Source organism: Diadema antillarum, unplaced genomic scaffold, assembly GCF_040938485.1.
Source record: "Diadema antillarum isolate AM-2024a unplaced genomic scaffold, OU_Dant_1.0 scf00000081, whole genome shotgun sequence".
NCBI lineage: Eukaryota > Metazoa > Echinodermata > Echinoidea > Diadematoida > Diadematidae > Diadema > Diadema antillarum.
This window is the reverse complement of record NW_027270970.1, coordinates 1,606,772-1,612,879: the sequence shown is the minus strand read 5'-3', so window position 1 is coordinate 1,612,879 and position 6,108 is coordinate 1,606,772.

Below are 6,108 nucleotides of genomic sequence, written 5' to 3'. Positions count from 1 at the left end.
ACAAACGGAAAACGTTTTTTTTCACGGATGTTCGTTGGTTGAATAATTCAATGGGTTACATAGTAGGAGAAAGAGGATCAGTGCCACTTTTTAGTGACAGGTGCTCTAAGTGCTTATCTTTTGAGTATGGTAGCTGCCGTCTCAAACAGAACACATCCAGTTTTGGTCTCCATAACGGACGTTCGCTGTAATTGTCATGATATTAAATGAATTAATTCATTCTGATTTTTCTCTTCATGACGATTTTTCTCTCATTCCCTCAATAGCCTGAACATGCTGCGACCAAACAGAAAACAAAACAAACCAAAACAAATCCGAAAAGTGCTACGCAATCACATTCAGGATAATGACGGAAGAAGTCTGTAAAGAGCATGTGTTGAATAAGAAACGGAAAAGTTTCAAAAGGACGTGGAAGCAGTTGAATGAAAATGACTGAGAATCAGAGAAGGGATCGAGCTCCAACACACAGAGAAAAGAATTGCCAGTGCACTCCCGTTATACCAAATTCCTCTCGAGAAGTTTTTGTTTGTTTGTTTATGTTTTTTATTCATCGAAATGCCGTCACAAGCGAACAAAAATCATGCAGTATACAATATTGTCTGATGAAAACACACAAATCCTCCGCTCATCATCACATGGTGTTGTTTTATACTCATCAATGAAAAGCAATATTCATTAATTTTGTATTTTTTTCCAAGATTTTTTTTTTCATTTTACATTTAAGAGACAGAGAGATCGTCAATTTGTTTGTGCTTTTGTGCTTACTTTGAAAACACATGTTAAAAAAAGTAATGATTAAGAATAGGTTTAAGGTTGCACTTTGATACGTTCGCTCTTCCAAAGATTCGTTACTCCGATGTCCAAAGGTTTGTTATTCCAAAATGAAAACAAAAATTGTAGTTAATTCAGGAGGTTTGTCGTTAGAAATGTTCTTCGAAAAATAGATATTTAGGATCATTATTTTTAGGTCCGTTCTTCTAAAAGTGGAATGGGCCTGATATTCGTTTAGGTGAAAACGGTTATTATGAGGTTTTGAAATTGGAGGATTTTAGTTGTTATCTTGTTTCTTCACATTTGGATAAGCGAACATAATTTTTCATGTTCCAATTAGTAAGCCTTTCGGTTAACCTTCGGAGATTCCTATCATTTACCGAATAAAAAAGCTTCATAATTATACGAACTCTATCAATTTTCGTATTGACAAACTGTATGAATAACGAGCCTGGGATCCGAAATGACGCGCTACAAAAGGTTTGTTATAACAAACCATATTGTATAATATCGAAGTCACAAACATCCATCCAAGTTATATGGACTTATTGTGTCTTTTTATGACGAAACTTCGCAGTATCGAACCTATTATCATTTCTGACTAATATAATAACACAAATTTTCCTCGGTAACAGTTTGTAACACAAGGAGCAAACACAGAGGGATTTCGTCCTAACGTATTCGTTTGCCCTCCCCAGCTAAACTTCGTATTTCTATAACGGAGCACATTTCTGTTGTTTTTCTATATTAATTCTTTGTCATAATTTTAGCTGTGACTATGTTCGTTATATAAAAAGCAAATTTTGCATTGTAGACTTTATTGAAGTTTAGGACCTGAATATTTACTTCATGATAGCGAAATTTTGATAAATATATTCGTTCTCAAGGATGGACTACGTCACTGAGATTACATGTACGTTTGTACGTTCATTTACGAGAGATGGAAAAATTGTTTTCTTTGATTCCTCAGTATGAGAAGATAAACAAGCTTATATAATTGAGAATTGGTACTATCTATTCAGGATTTTGCAGAGGAGTTTGTTCTCGACCTGAAATTGCTGTTTGTTGTAAGTAGAATGCGTTTCCAACTCAAGAGAGCTGCATTGTTCAACATCTTGTTTGTTCCGAACGTCCGTGAGCTACATGCGAACCTCCGTGATGAAAACTATGCTATGTTTGTTGGTTTATAGAGACTGCCCAGATGAGATACATCTTAAAAAGGTATATTATTATTTGGGAGTAAGGATTAAAGTATGGGATAGTGAAATAAGAGGTGAAAATATTGAGTTTCTGTAAAATGCGCGTAAAGTGGAGAAAGTGTTTAGCGGAAGAGCAATATTTCCACAGAAATGACGAATTTAGTTAAGTCATCAGTTGTCTACCATTACGTACAGGTTAAGAGTACAAGCTTAATATTCTGCAATCACGTACACATGTCCCTTAAGATATTTCGTTAGGATTTTGAACTGAATCAGATCTTTGGAAACTATGTTAAATGGTATTCAAATGTATGTGCAGTACTATTCCTCACGGACGTTCGCTGCTCTGGACATGGTAAACTTCAGCGGTGAATAAAAACTTGTTCCTCTGGGAAAATCATAGTATAATTGGGTTCATATTATAGCTTGAGTTATACTCTTTCAGGTAAGATGAATGATTTGGAGAATTTCCTACTTTTTAAATTTTGCCTTGTTTTGGCTCAATTGTACATCGTTCAAAATTCTGACTCATATTAATAGAAAGCTCCGTAATATTTCCTCATTTTCTGATCAGTGAATATCTAAGAAAGTCTCGTTTAAGTCAAAGTTCCTGAAAATCGGGTTACGAAAGAGAAAAACTTTTTTCATTTCTTTATTGTTCATCGATTGGCACTGAAGAATGACAACTGGAAGACAGCAAAATGGCACAATCCCACAAGATTTTGCGCCTACTCGACTTCAATTCCAGCAGGTATGTCCTGACGCAGTTAGATTATACAAGTAATACTCACCGCCTTTACAAGCACTATTATTGAAACATATTTCGCCTGCCTTTTTCACTGCTGTTTTTGACGTTTTGGGTGATTATGACTATTGTTTGTTTGTTTCATTTTCCATCTGATAAGATGGCTGGATAGCCCATATTTAGCCCATATTCACATAGGACCTCCGTAAATGTCCTATTCGAGGGACAGAGTGTTTGTCTCTTACTTGAGCGGAAGGTATGATTACACACAAAATTGCCAAGTGGGGCTCGTATATCGAACCGGGGTCCTTATAGGATCGTGATCGAGGCAGACGCGCTAACGATTGAGCTGACAGTTCCTCACCGCCCATTGTTTTCTAAAGTGCTATCAACATTCACTCGTCAAAACCCGTGTAGTCATGTCCAGGTAGCGTGGTGAAGACTTATTACAGGCAAGGAAGAATCAGTTCACGTTGAAGTAACATTTATTATGTTTATTTCTCAGAGGTCAGTCCTCACACCACGACAATCTGAATACATGAATGATAGCCCCTACATGCTACTCTCTTCTACAGTTAACCACCGCTCTCTAAAACAACTCCTATAGCGTTTTAATAACCGTAAAACCGTCGCACCGTAGTTAAATCTCAACTTTAGTTCACTGGTTCCGAACTCGTCTTGGACCAGACTGTGTTTGAGACCAATATCCTTTTTACAGACTATAGTGTCCTATCAATATAGTTTCTATATGGCAGTTGGCCCTACCTCGAGTTTCACCTGTCAAAAAGAAAATCTACCCCAAAACAAGTAAATCCTGAAAGAAAGAGAACAAAATTCCCTTTAGAGTACGTTCCAAAAAGTGACAAAAAGTGACAAAAATCGGATATAAGAAAAAAGGAAGATAATTATGACAGTTTGAAATTTCACATTTCTACGGTAACCGTTTCATCTCTATAGTCCTCGTGAATATTCAAATGAGCGAGTTGATGATGTCATGCCCTCATAATTTTCCATGTATGTTTCAGAAAATGAAATCAAGAAACATTGTTAACTTTAGCTAATACAGGTAAAACATTATTCCCATACCAGAATATTATAAGAGGTAGAATTTTTTCTGTGTTAATTGTGGGTGCATGTTTTATGTCTATACAGCGGATGTATGCGTATACAAACTGTATTATGAGTCTTTTGTCGTTTCTGCATAAGGAAATGAATACGAAATTGTGAAAACATGATACAATTGTGTTATCATCCTGTTAATTTGAGTATTCATGACTGGTGAAGAAGTGTTTTAAGAAAATGATAATATTCAAAAATGTAATTTCCGATTTTGATCATTTTCTTGCACTGTTTAGTAGTTTTTTCTTTCTCTTTCCTCTGAAATTGATAGAATTTTGGAGTGGATTTCTACTTTAAAGAGAAACACAACTCCTGGTTAGGACAGGCAATGGAACCTACAACACTTAATGCTTTGATTAATCAAAAGCATGCCGGAATACTTCGAGGACGAAGTATACAGGACAGTAAATTAGACATGGTTACATGCAAGGACAAGCCACTAGAAGACAGGACGAGCGCCGTTGTCTTCTCAAAAAGACTCAAATTCCTGCAATGGCAGATACACTGAATATACACTGTAAAAAAATCGGTGTTAGATTTAACACCACGGGTGTTAAATCTAACACCGATCAAACTTCAATAAAGGACCACACCCACAGGTGTTGAAAATGCACTGTGATGGTGTTGAAAAGTGTTCACCTGACACTTCGTGGTGTTAATTTGACACTGTACCTGGTGTTATTTTGACACTGTACTGGTGTTAATTCAAAAATGACACCACATGGTGTTGATTCGATATTTGTTGGTGTTAATATCAGTGGTTTAACACCCGTCCAGCTTCAATAAGAGACCACACCAGCTGGTGTTACTTTGGTGTAAATATATTTTCACATTTTTTCAAAAATCTAGTATTTTAATGTAAAATTCTTGATCAAAATTTGGAAATGACACCCGGAGGTGTTAATTTAACACCATTATTAACATCATAAATGAGCACCGAAAATTTAACACCAGCTCGGTGTTCACTATTTAACACCGGACTTTTTGCAGTGTAGCAGCACATCGGTAGGGAGATGGTTGTAAAGGAGGAAAAGATAAAGCAGCGTACTAATTACTTATCCACCAGAAAAGAGAAAAGAAACAGAAAAAAATCTGGACTGTTTGTATCAATGACCAGATCCTCCAAAGTGTTCAGACTTGTTTCTCGGTTTTTGTTATGGCTGAAAATCTTAATTTGAAAGCCCTCATTTAGAGCGTATTACTACATCCTCAACGTTTGTTTAGATTTTTTTGTGTGTGTGTTTTTCTTATATTCTACGTGTGGATAGCCTAGATAGCATTGTAACAATTATTTTTGTCTGAGTTTAGGTTTATGTAAAGTTACAGAAACGTTCATAAAATATACGTAGATCATCATTATCATTATATTTGACAGTACACCCCCCGCCCCCCGCCCCCCCCCCCCAAAGACCCATTCGACGATTTTCGGCCCCAAAGTGTGAAATATACCAAAATCTATTAAGCAATGTGCTACTATGTCTGCATTGGAGAGAAAACATAACGAATATATTGTAAAATTATGCACGCTTAATCCTGCCTTTCTGTCATAGACCCGTTATCATTGATATGCCAGTATGTATACAGTGTTTGTTTTGTTTTGGACTGTTTTTTTTTTTTTGTCTCATGACAAAATTCATGTCTTAGTGATGAACTATGCTCAGGCGATGACAACCGTCAGAAGTACTATCAACCATTTCGAATGTGAGGCTGAACGTAAATGAAGTGTAAGTATGTCATACCCTTCAACCTTTGTTGTGCTTACGTCATGTTCTTCATATTCTTTTAAATTGGTTGTACAAGGATATGGTGTTGTATTCATTATTCAAAAGTCATGTCAATATGACATGACTTTATCTAAAAGCTGCTTGACAAAATGTTCATACATGCTTTAAAATAAGAAATATGATATATTATGCATATTTACTATCGTTGTATGATATATACTGATCATCTATGTGTTGTTGAGTCTGTCACCAATTTAGGCGAATCACTTCTCAGCAGGCAAAAATGTCTCCCAGGTCTTATCTCCACAAATATAGCAGGTCAGCAGGTAACACAGGACTGACTATAACAAGTCCCTTCAGAGCCAGAAGTGATCAAACTCTCAGAGCAGAGGTGTTAGGTACTCTGCCTACCTCAGAATTTCAGTGGCTTATGTAGATGCATTCACCCTTTCTTGAATGTTCTGTAATTTGCTCCAACCTGGGACTACACACTTGTACATGTACTTGTTCCTTCAAGAGCTTTCCAGAAATCCTTACTGTCTAAATAATA